Source organism: Chenopodium album, chromosome 7, assembly GCF_948465745.1.
Source record: "Chenopodium album chromosome 7, dcCheAlbu1.1, whole genome shotgun sequence".
NCBI lineage: Eukaryota > Viridiplantae > Streptophyta > Magnoliopsida > Caryophyllales > Amaranthaceae > Chenopodium > Chenopodium album.
In genome coordinates, this window is record NC_137840.1 from 37509584 (window position 1) to 37522888 (window position 13305).

The 13305-nt window shown below is 39.0% G+C and overlaps 1 non-coding gene across 1 annotated transcript; it reads left to right on the forward strand.

Annotated features, from left to right (window-relative positions):
* Window positions 1-9028: 9028 nt before the first annotated feature.
* Window positions 9029-9136, forward strand: LOC145641165 (small nucleolar RNA R71). Its single transcript, XR_014115230.1, has one exon. It is a non-coding gene; the product is annotated as a small nucleolar RNA R71 (small nucleolar RNA).
* The last annotated feature ends 4169 nt before the right edge of the window (window positions 9137-13305 follow it).

Consider the following 13305-nt stretch of genomic DNA (forward strand, 5'->3'; position numbering starts at 1 on the left):
AAATAGACACATCCTCACAAAAATGACGGTAGTGGAGTAGCAAAAAATCACCTTTAAAGCTTCAACTAGCTAGAGAGCGACAATCGTCTTACCACAAACCAAGTGAGCTAAGGTCTCATAGCCCTTAAGTTCTACTACCTTGGCAATGTTATATGCGTGAACCAACCTCAACATTCAAGTGCACGAAAACCTCTAACAACTAGCAAAGAGGGTATTCTAGGTGCTAAAGCCCAATTATGTCCAAGTTTAAAACAAAACATTTTGAATCTTGCCTTGAATGCCATGGAAAGACACTAAACACACAAATATTCACAAAACCAACAATACTCAAGAATGCATATACAATAGTGCAATATGAAAGCATGATCAATAAAAACTACATATACCAAAAGTCAACTCAATAAGGCGCTCATGGCCATCTAAACATAGAAAACCAATCTCAATAATAGACTTTGGCAAGTATGAGAGAAATAAATCAAGCAATCATGAGACTATGGATTAAGAAACCACCAAGATATAGATAACCCCCCCAAGCTAGCGAATATCTACTAATTCCCCCAAGCTAGAATGGAGCATTGTCCTCAATGCTCAAAATAAAGGCACAAAGGGTGGGTGGGAGGGGAAGAAAGAAAACACATTCACGCAACAAATCATATTCATTCAATCCAAATGCAAATAATAAAGCAAATCCAAGATGAGGAAAGAAGGAAAGAGTAAACCAAATGTGAGGTGCGTGTTGAAACCCGCAATTGAGCACATTGTCCACAATTTCATCTAATTCCCCGTCTTTGTTGCTTTTCCAAATGCAAGCAATCATTGGTGTGCTTCTTCTCAAGGAGCTCAATCCAAAATCCTTGCACATGAGTATATGCATCGAGTACCTATACACATAGGCAAGAGAGTAAACAAAAACGAGAAACACAAAAGAAATAAAAAGAAAGCAATAAAACACGGGTTACTTCCCGCAAAGGCTTGCTTAACGTCCAAGCATGACCAATCTAGTAAATAACCCAACAAAGAACGCAATAGCTTGTCATATGCACCGGCAAACATATCAAGAAATAGAGCATACGCGATGCTCAAATGACAAGCAAACATAAAGTACAAGGAGACTTTATGCTTGAGAGAAGAGAGAAAAGAAAAAGTAAAAGAATCAAAAGAAAAATCAAAAAAATGAGAAGAAAAAGTAGAAAAAGAAAAATCCTCACAAAAATCTTTTTGGTTGGCATTATAACTCTTTTCCTCATCAACAATGAAAGAGTTGGGGGCTTCGGAAGCATGAATAGGAAGAGGATCCCTAAGAGGTTCTTTGAGAAAAGAAGGGAGGAACAAAGGATAGTAGGAGATATGGTTAAACCTTTGGGAAAAAGGTGTATGAGAAAGGCAAAAAGGGGTAGCTAATCCATCATCACAAGATCTCACATCATTAATGAGGGAATGAAAATCAATCATGGAATCCTCAAATGAAGAACCCTCATGTTCTACATCTCCCTCAAGCTCAAAAACTCCAAGGTAATCAACCTTATCCTCCTTTTCACCACAATAAACAACTTTTCCTTCTACTATCTCAAAACCCAAGGTCCCAAAACCGTGCATGAATGGAGGTAGATTCATCTCAAACTCATCTAAGTCCCAAGAAGCGTTCTCGATGAAATCATCCAATAATCTATAAGTTCTCATATGACTCTCGAAAAATATGTGGGACATTACCTCAAAAGAGTTTATATACTCATAGATTGAAGGGTCACAAACATACACTTGAGACTCATCGAGATGGGAAAAAGGATTAGGATTTTCAAAATCAATACTCTTTTCATTTTCAACTCCTTCACCATCACTCGAATGCTCTCTAATGGGATCCTCGCTCATATGGGGAAGAGAAGAAGAAGGAAGGGCATTTTCTTGAGAGTTGGCTAGATGGAGAATTTGGCTCTTAAGCATCTTCATTCTAGCTTTCGTCTCCCTATTCTCAACTTCCCTCATCTCGTTATACCTCTCCATCATCTCCATTATCTTCATTATCTTCTCTTCCTTCAAACTTTCCATAGAATTACCCTTGTAAAAGGACTCATTAGAAGCATAAGAGAAATCATTTGAAGCCATGTAAGAACAAGAAGATGAGATCGGAGGATCATTCACATTATAAACATGAGCATCATCATATTTGGGAGAGGGGGTATAATCAAGCAAATGAGATTCATCATCAACAATAGGAGATAGAGAGTTGAAATCACTTGTACTAGGTTCCCAAATAGAATCACAAGACAAATCATGGGGATGCATGCCACTAATAAAACCATTATCACATTGAGAATCAAAATTAGCAACATCACATGCCCTATTGCGTACTTCCTTAGCAAACCGTACAAAAAAGCTCCAAGCACTATGAACCGATAGTGCTTGAAATTCGCCATTAAACCTACTTTAAACTTCATATCTCGTTTGTTCATTCATGCCATAGTAACAAATCTCACAAGCTTCACAAGGATTACAACCATTATAGTTCAAAAACCCCACAAGTCTATGGAAGTAGACATAAAAAGGCTCATCATCATATTGAGGAAAAGAAAAATGTGCCATTTTTCAAAAACAAAACAAAGAGAACAAAAACAAATCAAAAGAAAATATATACAATGGACTAGTCTCAATAAGATAACATAACGGTAGTGGAAGCCGTTCCTCGGCAACGGCGCCAATTTGACAAGGGAATAAACGCGTCGTCAATTGTCTATCCCTAGATCAAATACAATTTATACAACCTAAAACAAACCTAATACGAGTATAAGGCAAGCATAGGGGTCGAACCACAGAGATAGGTAAACACCACCAAATGTTATCGACAATTAAGCTAGCCCGGAATAGGGGATAAATAAACTAAAGTCTAAAAATGCTAAAACAAGAAATAAAACATTAAGGCACCAAGGGAAATGGGTAGGTGAAGTTGACGCTTGACCATACAATAACAAAGTAGCATATCAATGGTAAACTAAACATACATGAATATCGAAGTAAAGGGTCCAATCTAGCCGCCTTCCGGGGTCAATTGGCTTCTCCTAACATAGCCTTTATGTTTCCACATTAGAACCATATACTAGGAGGTACTATTAAATAACAATCGATAGTAATGAATCTCAACTAAGTCAACTTCCGTTACTTGTTAGTAAAGACTCATCTTTGATCAACTAACAATGTGCACTTGCAAGAAAGACCAAAGAATATCAAGCATGCAAAGACTTTAATCACCATTAACATAACCCCAACATTAAAAGCATGAACAATTAGCAACTACACCATCCCCACACCCTTGGCTAGATGACTACTCACAAATCATGTTGAAAACAATATCAATCATCAAATCAATAAGCATCAACATGATTAATAAGCAAAGAAGAAAAAAATAAAAGAAAATAAACAAAATCAAGAACAAAGGTAAAGAAAGAGAGTAAGAAATTGCTCATTAATTGAAGATGAAGGTCTACAAAGGATTGAACAAGCTCCTTCTTTAAAATCCAAGTTCATTAATGAAGAAAACCTCACTTTCTCTATCTACCAAAGAAGACTAATCCTAACCTAACCTAAAACTAATTAGAGAGAAGAATACATGATAGTTATTCTATGTCTACCCTTTTAATTATCCCAAAAATGGGTATTTATACTCACTTAATAAAACTAGGAAAAATAGAAAAATAAATAAAGAAAATAAATAAAGAAAGAAAAAGAAATAAAAAGAAAATAAAAGAGAAAAGAAAATAAGAAAAGGAAAAGGAAAAGAAATAAAAATAAAAGAAAAAGAAAAATGAACCCACAAATTCCCCAAAAACACGGATCATCAGACCTTCATTCTCTTCTCTTCGTGGCTCCCTGATTTCCATTCATCACCATCACCACGCATCAAAATAATCAATCATCACCGCTTATCATCATCATCTTCATCAAGCATCCAAGATCAGGGCCGTCCAATTTTCATTAAAACTCGCGTGAGAAGCTCGTGAAGTGGTTTGGTCGAACCACGGGTTGGTACAGCCGAACTACGGGGTTGGTTCGGTCGAACCATGGGTATGTTCGACCACTCCTCTTCGATTAACGAAACCCACAAAGTCTCTGACTCGAACATTGACCGAACCACCAACGGTTTGCCCGAACTTGATTAAATTGTTAATTGTTCTGGTTTTGCTCTATTTCTTGCGCGAATTGGTAGGGTGATGGCCGGAATTGAGCGGCTACGGTGGTCGGGTGGTTCTGGTTTTGTGAGGTTGATGTAGCAAAGGTGAAGAAAGGTGCGGTTGTGGTGGTTCTGGTTGTTGGGTGCGTGAATTAGTAATTGGTGGTTGTGATGCGGGGTTTATTGCGGTGGTCTGGGTTGTGGTAGGTTGCGGTAGCTGGTGGTGATTGCTGTTGTTGTTGGCGACTGGAAGTGAGGGGTTATTACGGCAGCTGTGTGGTGGTGTTTGGTTGTGGTCGTGTGAGGTGGTGAGAGAAGGGGGTTGCGAAATGGAGCAGGGGCTGTAGCTTGGCTGCTGCAATTGGTGGTAAGGTGGTTGTTGGCTGGTGGTGAGTGGTGTGAGGGTTGCAGCAGGTGAGTGATTTAGCTGGTGTGTGTGGTGTTTGCGAAGGTGGTGTGTGGTTTTTTCTGTTGCGGCTGGTGGAGCAGGGATGAAGCAGGGGCTGTAGCTTGGGGTGGTGTAGGATAATGAAGGGTGCGGTGATGGATAAGGTTGGGCAGCAGCTTTGGGGCTTGAAAGCTTCTTGGACTGACACCTTTGACCCGAGCCTCCGACCTCCGAGCACGATCCTACACAACCAAATAAAAACAAGGGAGAATCGGGACAAAGATAAAATAAAATAAAATGAAAATAAACAAAGGACGAAATAAAACAAAACCACGACAAATAGAATAAATTAAATAAAATAGAAATAGATAAAATGAAATAGAAAATAAGAGACATAAAACTAAACTAATAAAAATAAACAAAAACTATACAAGCCAATAAAGTAAAATAAAATACGAAAATAAACTAAAGCTAATAAAATAAAGAAAATAAACTAAAACGCTCCAACACTACCAAATAAACAAGAAACTTTATTAAAGAGAAAACAAGAGAATAAAAGGAAAAATAAGGGAAAATAAACACGGAAAGGACTTTAAAACTACTCCTTAGGAGTGACATAAATGTCACTCATCATTGGGGGATTTCGTCCCTCTTGGTAATGCCTCCGCTCCTTTGACATCTATCACATTGCGCAACGAATTGGTGGGCGTCTCTATGCATTCTCGGCCACAATAATAAAGATTGAGAGATTTTTGCCACTGTTTTGTCAACACCACCATGTCCTCCACATGGTAGTTAGTGGCAATGCTCAAGAACTCCTTGAATTTCATGATCTGGAATACACTTCGGATAAAGGCCATCTCCACATTGCTTGAATAGGTATGGGTCATTCCAAAAGTACCTTCTCACTTTCTTGAAAAACTTCTTCTTTTGTTGAGAAGAATACTCCGGGGGAATTACTCCACACGCAAGATAGTTGGCTATATTCGCGTACCAAGGGGTAGAAGTTTACACCAAAGCCATGAAAGCCTCGAATCCTATCTCATCACTAATCGCTACATCCTCCTTGTTCTCCAAAGGTAGCTTAGACAAATGATCCGCTACATAGTTCTCCGCTCCCTTTTTGTCCCTCATTTCCATGTGAAAGTCTTGGAGAGAGAGAACCCAACGGATCAAGCAAGGCTTTGCTTCTTTCTTGGTCATGAGAAACTGCACCGCAATGTGATCCGTGTACACAATAACTTTTGAGCATAAAATATAGGACCGAAACTTATCGAATGCAAACACTACCGCTAACATCTCTTTCTCTGTTGTTGTGTAATTCTTTTGAGCCTCATCTAGAGTCCTACTTGCATAGTAGATGACACATGATTTCCCTTCTTTCTTTTGACCAAGAACGACACCTACTGCAAATTCACTAGCATCTCACATTACCTCAAAAGGCAAGCTCCAATCCGGAGCTTGCACAACCTCTTTTTTGGGTAATTCAGTCAAAGGTTTGGCGATTGAAGAAAAATCTTTGATAAACCTCCGGTAAAAACCGGCATGCCCAGAAAAGCTTGTACCCCCGTGATGGAAGTAGGAGGGGGCAACTTTTCAATCACTGAAACTTTAGCCGGATCAACCTTAATGCCATTTTTTGAAACCTTATGGCCGAGGACAATGCCCTCCACGACCATAAAATGGCACTTTTCCCAATTTAAAAACAAACTCGTCTCATGAAACCTTTTCAAAACTTTTTCAAGGTTAAAAAGACAAGTTTCAAAAGACGAGCCACCAACACTAAAATCATCCATGAAAACTTCAATTTCTTTTGCAAGCATCTGAGAGAAAATGGAATTCATGCATCTTTGAAAGTAGAGGGAGCATTACATTATCCGAATGGCATTCTTTAGTATGAAAATGTCCCATTTGGACATGTGAAAGTAGTTTTCTATTGATCACTTGGTTGGATAGGGATTTGGAAAAATCCGGAGTACCATCCAAGAAATAAAAGAAAGCATGGTTAGAAAGCCTTTCAAGCATTTGGTCCATGAAAGGGAGAGGAAAATGATCTTTTTTGGTGTTTTTGTTCAATCTCCAATAATCAATGAACATTCTCCACCCAGTCACCTTCCGGGTGGAGATTTCCGCTCCCTTTTCATCAATGATTATGGTCATTCCACCCTTCTTTGAAACTACATGAACCAGGCTAACCCATTTGTTATCAAAGATAGCATAGATGATGCCCGCCTCACGTAGTTTCAAAATTTCTTTCTTCACAACCTCTTGAAGGTTGGTGTTAAACCTTCTTTGAGGTTCAATGGAGGTGGAATGATCATCTTCAAGATGAATACGATGCATGAATAAAGAAGGGTTAATACCTTTGATATCATCAATGCTATACCCTATTACATCCCTATATTTTCTTAAATTATCAAGAAGTTTTTCCAAATTAAGACCATCTAGGGTAGCATTGACAATAATAGGGTATTTTCCATCCTTATCAAGAAAAGCATATTTCAAAGAAGGGGGGAGGGTCTTGAGTACTAACTTAGGAGGAGGCTTAGAACTCTCCTCCAATTTCTCCTCCTTGGAATCAAGCTCGATCTCAACTTGTTGTTCAACTTCTTCCTTTTAGGATTCCTCCATTTCCATGACAAACTCTTTAGCCTCTTGAGAGTGGAACTCTTCTTTGAATGTAAGAGCTTCTATCATTAGATCTTGAGGCCTCATCACGACCCTCCCCAAGCGATCTAGCTCCTCAGTCACAACATCAACTCTATAGCATTTTTCAACCATGGGGGTCTTGAGCAACTTAGAAAACTCAAAGACAATCTTTTCATCGGCCACCTCACATGTGATAGTGTTGTTCTTTCATTTGATGACGGCCCCAAAATTTTAAGAGCTTCATGTCCCAAAATCAAAATAGTGTTAACATCTTCCTCCATATCCATCACTACAAAGTCACAAGGCACGTAGATGTGTCCGACTTGAATTGGAACATCCTCAAGCTCTCCACAAGGTAATTTCACCGACCGATGGGCCAATTGAATTGTCTTCCTTGTAGGGATCATCTCTATATTAAGTTTTTGAGGAATAGATAGAGGGATTAAACTAACACTTGCTCCAAGATCGGCTAAGGCTCCCTTAGCTTCCATGTTCCCAATTTTCACCGGCAAAGTGAAACTTCCCGGGTCTTTTTCCTTCTTGGGCATATTATGTTGGACAATAGCACTCACTTGATGTGGAAGGGTGATAAGCTCATCATTGAGCTTCCTCTTGTTGGTGAGAATATCTTTGAGGAACTTCGAGTAAGATGGCATTTGTGTCACAACTTTAAGAAAAAGGAGGTTGATATGCAAATTCTTCATGACACTAAGAAATTTTGCAAACTTGTCATTCAACTTCCTCTCCGCAAGCCGACCGGGAAAAGGAATCGGTCCATCAAGATTCCTAGCCTTACTAGGAATTGAAGTTGTCTTCCCATTGGCAAGCTTCTTCTTCTCCGAACCTCCTTCTATCTCATCACCCTTTTCTTTCTCACCTCCCTTGTTTTCATTCACACTCTCCTCTCCTCCCTTCTTTTCCTCACTATCCCCTTCATTTGGCCCTTTATAGGAAGTTCCCGACCTTTATGTGATTGCCTTGCATGTATCGGGTTTTGGGTTGTGAGATGGGATAGGTTATGGTTGTCCGGGTAGAGTAGATGGTGAATTGAAAGGAGTTCTCTCGGCCAATTGAGCTAGTTGTGAATCAACCATCTTGTTGTGAGCTCTTATCTCTTGAATTTGTTGCCCAAAAGATTGCATTTGCGTAGCATGGCTTGGAGGAGTTGAGTTTGAGTTATCTTCACTTGAGGTGCTTGTTCTTGATGATTTCTTTGAGGTGCTTGGGTTTGATTGTTGTATTGGTTATTCCTTGGATAGCTTCCTCTTGAGTTTTGGCATTAAGATGGAGGTTGATTTTTATATTGAGGGTTGGAGTTGTAGGATGGTTGAACTTGTTGGTTCCATTGTTGAGGTAGAGGTACAAACCTGGGTGGTGGTTGTCTCCAAGCTACTCCACCGCCGCTTCCTCTAAATCTCTCTTGCCAAGTGTTGTATGCCGCTACATGTTCGGGGCTCAAACCTCCACAATTAGATGTATCATGGTTCGTTCCTCCACAATTTTGACAAGAGAAAGAGTTAACTTGAGAAGAGCTTTCCCACCACTTGAACTTGCATTCACACTCGTGTTCAACTTGGAAAGCCCTTTTGTTAGTTGATCAATTTGATGTTGTAATTGATCAACTTTCTCCAATTCGTAAATACCACCTCTCTTTGGAGCATTTCTTCTTCGCCCCCCCCCCCCCCCTAATTCTTTGTTACCTCTTCTATTGTGGCTTCAACATGATTTTGAGGGATTTTGATTAATTGACCACCCGCCCCTCCATCCAAATTGGCTCTTGACATGGGCTCCAATCCGTCGTAGAAAAACCGCATGAGAAACCCTTGATTGTACTCATGGTGGGGACATGCTTGTACCAACTCTTTGAATCTCTCCCATGCTTCAACAAGACTTTCCTCGGCATCTTGCTCAAATGATGCAATTTTCCTTCTCATTTCGGCGGTCTTCTCCTCGGAGATAAAGCGCTTCAAGAACGCCTTTACCACCTACCTCCATGTTGTGAGAGTGTTAAGCTTTACTTGTTTTAGCCATTTCTTTGCTCGTCCGGTGAGAGATTTCCGGAAAAGGTGCATACGAATGTAGTCTTGACTGACTTCATTGGTTTGCATCATTGCGCACAATTCAAGGAATCGGTCCAAATGTTCAATAGGGTCCTCACTTGCACTACCGGAAAATTGCTTCGATTGGACCATTCTAGTATATTGTGGATGGATTGAGAAGTTGGTTTCCGTGACGGGTAGCAAAATCCCTCCCGTTAGCTCATAATCCTGTGGATTCTGAACTCACGAAACAAAACATCATTCTCTTGTCCCGCCATTTTCTCCGCTTGGTGAACTTGAAGAGTGAGTATCACTCTCACTAAAACCTATATCACCAAAACCTCTTCCCTTGTCTTGATAAAGCTTACGTACTTGTCTCAAGGATCGGTTGATTTCGTGGTCAATTTGATGTGAGGGTGCTCCTTGAGACCTCATAAGCATTCACCAAAGCTAAGCAAACAATTAGAAATGATAAGGATGATAAAACAAAAAGAAAAAAAAAACAAAAAGAAAAAAAGTAAAATGACTCTAACAAAAGCAATAATAGACGCTAAACAAGCCGCCTCCCTGGCAACGGCGCCAAAATTTGATCAGGGGTTAGATAGGTCCTCAAGCTACTACCTGAACCAAATTAATCATTTATAATACCTAAACCTACACTAAACTAGTTAGTGGCAAGTAAATGGTCGATCCACTAGGGAAGAACGCTAATTCAACATCAATAATCACTAATGCAAGAGTGAAAGGGGATTGTTTTTGTTGGTTTTGTTTAGTAAGAACACTAAAACTACAAATAAGCACGAAAATGATGATTAAAATCAAGGGAAAATGACATTAGGGATACGGGGGTGTCCAATATGATTAGAAAGAGGGGAATAAGGGTGATTTTCATGAAACACATGCCAAAGAACACAAGATTCTACATAAACAATTCATTCTCATGCAATAGTCTATGCAAATCAATGAAAGAGGTCTACAATAATAAGGATCATTCTCATGCATCCTATTAGTTACAATCAAATCAAGAGAATAAAGAAGCACAGTCCATAAAACTCCACGTTAATAACTCATTCTCATGCAGTCATTAAAATAGATATGATCCTAATCTAGTTGAAATCACTTTCATGCATTTAAACTAGAAAACATCAAATAGAGTGCAACAATAATCTCAAGCTAATAAAAATCATGTCTTTCATCAGTATATGGCATAAGTTCAATCCAACCATCATCATTCATCCAATATCAAATCGAATCTTCCGCCCCCTTCCCCTAGCTAAAAGTTTAGCCTAGAGAAGGGAGATTAAACATAATATCAAAACTAGAAATAAACTCAAGAAACTCAAAACAAAACATGATTAAAATCAATGAAATCAATTACAACTAGATAAACTAATAAGATTAACAAGAATAAGTAACAATAAAACAAATAAATAATACTAAGGGAAAGGAGAAGAGATTACTAAAGAAAGGATTAATGAAATATGAAAACTTGGATTCTTGCTTGATTGATTGAATATTAAAACTTAAGCAAAGTTGAATACAATAAAGGATACTTGAATAATAATCTACCTTCTCTCTCTTGATTAGGGTAATGTTCTATGGAATTAGTACTAAGTGTCCTTTTTTACAAAGAGTCCCATATATATATATATGTGGCTCCCCCAAAAGAAAGAAACTTGGATAACAAGGCGCAAAGAAATCAGAAAACCCAACGGTGCGCCCGCACACGACACATGCGCGCCCGCGCAGTAGATGTTTGCGCTATCTAAGCATAGTGCGCGGCCGCAACTTTGAGGGTACGGGGAAATCAAGCGCGCCCGCACTGTAAACTTACGCGCCCGCACAGAAGACGCACAATAGGTCGCGCAAACTCTGTGGTTTGGCTCTGTTTCATAAGCTTGTCTGCGCGGGTTTTTGCGGGGATGCGCACCCGCACAGCCAAGGGTGCGCGCCCGCATAGCAGCCGCACAACACCCCGTGCAGAATAGTTTGCTTGGCTCCTTAAAATCCTCCGCACAAGCACAAAATACCTACAAAACAAAAGCATAGAAATCAAAATAAAAACAAGGCAAGAAGACTAAATAAAGGGAAGATAAAGGAGAAACGAAAAGAGGAAGCAAAACTAGGTAAAAATGCTTAGAAAAAGGGCCAAACATGTGCAAATGAGGGGAGAATCCTTAGAGAAATAGGATAAGAAAATGGCATAAATGCCACTCGTTAGACGGGATGAGAAGTCTAATTTTCTACTCACTCCTCTTTTTTTGCCACTAGGAGGAGTAGTAGTGGTTGAATGCATCAAAGGCTTAGGTGGATTGCGAGCGGTGGCAGATTGAAGTTGAATTCGAGCCTCGTTTAATTTGCCCTTATCCGCCGCATTCATCCAAGCTTTGTAAAAGGAAGATAATGTGATACTCGCAGTAGAATTTTGTATGACCCACCTATGAAGGCTTAACCAATATTCCATCCAACGAGGAATTCTTTCGGGTTTAAAGATCACATCTTTAGGGGCATCACAATCTTGCGGGGAATAAATTGTCTCATCCCGTATTATCTCATTACCCTTCAATGAAAAATCACTACTACAAAAAAGGCCTTAGAGAACTGTTATAATGGGCTTTATAGATCGCCTTAGGGGCGTTCTTCTGCTAAGCGAAGCGATGTATAAAGTATAGAGAACGGGTCATTTAGGCGTTTTATATATTAACAAATAGAGAACGGTTGTTAGTCACAACCGTTCTCTTTTCCCTTCTTAAAATTGTACATCAAAGAAGGAATAAAGAACGGTTTAGGCCACTTAACCGTTCTATATTGTGTTACAATAGAGAACGGTTATGTTAGATAACAGTTCTCTAATGTATTTTTTTTAAAAAAAAAAAAATCCGACCATATCTATTTGATAATTCGAATTACCATGTACGTATTTTATCTTGCATTATTCCTGTATTTTGATAATCTGTATTATTTTTGTATTTTGATAAAATACAGATGTATTTGTTGTATTCCTGTATTTTATCTTGTACATTTATCCTGTAAGAAAATTTTCACATTTCTTACGTAAAATAAATTCATCATCCTGTATAAGTGGAATATAACTTTAAGTATAATAAAATTAACCAAAATATTTCCAGATACGACAAAAGCCATCATAATATACTTCATAAATATAATTTAAAACATCCAACAACAATTAAATTGAATTATTCATACAAATTTTATTCTATACAAACAAATACATGAGTTAGATATCAAAACACCTTTCTTATTAATGTTGATTTAGCAAGCAGATATTAGTACACAATTCCAGCCAAGTAGCCCAAGCACCATCTGAGCCGCCACCACCTCAGCAAACACCTGCTGCTTCACGTCCTAGCCAAGAGACCCAAGCAACTAACCATCCAGGCCACCAGCACACAACCCCCTTTCCATCCAGCAAGAGTGGCGCCAGCACAGCCCAAACCATCTCCATCTCTTTGACTGCCACAATCACCATCTCCATCACGAGGAGGTGACAAGCTAACTAGAACAAAAGCCATAACAGGGTCACCTCCAACATCTTCTACAAAGTACTCATCCCCCACAAAGAAAGCTCCAGCAGTTGCAACTAACATTACTCAAAATCCAAAAGACCTCACAAAGCAAGAAACTTCACAAACACATTTAGAAGAGCCCAAGCCAGTGCCGCCACACATCAACTTCACCTAAAGAACCTAGAAACCAACCAGCTAATAATGAGTCTTCAACAGAAGTTTTTAGCCCAAAATAAGAACCCAAACCATAATGAGTGAAAGTATATAATACATCCTACAAATAGGACAAACGGATACTTAAGGGAAATATGATGATCCTAAGAAAGAAGAACTGAAGAAATAGCTCAATTCTGACATAACAGCTAAAACCACTGAAGGTTAGAGAAGCTTCAGAAAGAGGAAATCCAGAGACACAAACCTCTAAGAGGACTTAGCAACAAAGTCATACAACAACAACAATGCACAAGGAATAAACAACTCACTCGTCTTTAATAGTTGTGTGACATAAAGAAACCTTGGTGTCCACGTGGTTTTCACAAG